Source organism: Oncorhynchus mykiss, chromosome 27 (assembly GCF_057628025.1).
Source record: "Oncorhynchus mykiss isolate SJ-2025 chromosome 27, ASM5762802v1, whole genome shotgun sequence".
In the NCBI taxonomy this organism is placed as follows: Eukaryota; Metazoa; Chordata; class Actinopteri; order Salmoniformes; family Salmonidae; genus Oncorhynchus; species Oncorhynchus mykiss.
Window position 1 is genome coordinate 7,945,001 of NC_143048.1, and position 1,190 is coordinate 7,946,190.

A 1,190-nucleotide genomic window follows, 5' to 3' on the forward strand; every position below is an offset into this window, starting at 1 on the left:
GTCCTATTATATTGTCATGTTGTTGTCATAGGGTGAAGTGGGAGAGGTGTAAAAACGATTGTCTTGCTAGAGGACATACTTTGGGAAATGCCACAGTTTAATTCAGAAACCCTCAACAAATGTATTAGAAATAAAGGGTTTGGGGTGGGGGGGAGGGGGGGTGGATCTTCTTTTTTCTCACAATATTTGTCCCGAGCACTTACTGAAATTTGTTATGAACACATAGCACTTCATCTTTTGAATTTCCTTGTGTGTATTAAGGATTAAATACAAGAGTGGTCAAGATGAATTACCACAGACAGGCCAAACAAAATGTAGGGTAATTTAAAGGAAGACCACAGGAGTTTAATACATGGTCATTAAATGTGCGGTCATTCAAATATGACCATGGGGATTTAGTACAGTTGGTGGTCAATAAAAAAATAACCAACTTTTTGTTCTCAAAGTGGAACATCCATATTAGGTCGTTAGAGGTGGGGTGGAAAACAGGGGTCAAATATTCATATATTAAATCGTATCAAATATATACATTTTTATACTCATCACCAGATATATTCCATCCAAGATATTGTGAGGTCATAAAAGAAAGACATCCCAAACTGATATTAAAGAGAGATTAAAATGCCCCGATCGTAAATCGCTATCCTGGTCAAAAATGAAGCGTTGCTGATGGACAGGGTTGGATGTCGGCTGGACAAGACCATATCTGGCATACAGGGGGGTGTCTGTGCGTCGGTTCTAATTCCACTGGCTCTACTACAATAAGACCAGATAAAAACCCTAAGCATTACTGTGACTCTAACCCTTTTCTGTTCAAATATCTGTGAATATACCATCCACTTCTGATCTTCCAATTAAAATGAACCAATGTATAAAAACTATCATACTGATGATGATAATAAAATATTTCATTAGAGGATCACAAGAAACATTTCTGATATCCTTGTCCTGGTGTCTGCCTGGCTGTCGATACGAGAGGGCCGAGGTACTGCCTGGCTCGAAAACATGCCTTCAAAATCTATCTTAAGATGTCTTGAAAGGTCTCCTAAGTGTCTCAAGTCGTCTCAACTCCGTCTCAAGATGTCACATGGTGATGGCTGAGTATGTACAGTTCCAGTCAAAAGTTTGGACACACCTACTCATTCAAGGGTTTTTCTTTATTTTCTACATTGTAGACTAATACTGAAGAC

General features: G+C 38.7%; 1 protein-coding gene across 1 annotated transcript in view; it reads left to right on the top strand.

Annotated features, from left to right (window-relative positions):
- Nucleotides 1-929, top strand: part of LOC110507056 (neuronal PAS domain-containing protein 1) — a 38,154-nt gene extending 37,225 nt beyond the window's left edge. The window contains exon 12 of the mRNA XM_036965632.2: nucleotides 1-929. This exon is cut by the window's left edge and continues 1,776 nt beyond it. The gene's annotated coding sequence lies outside the window, so the exon portion shown is untranslated.
- Nucleotides 930-1,190: the final 261 nt, after the last annotated feature.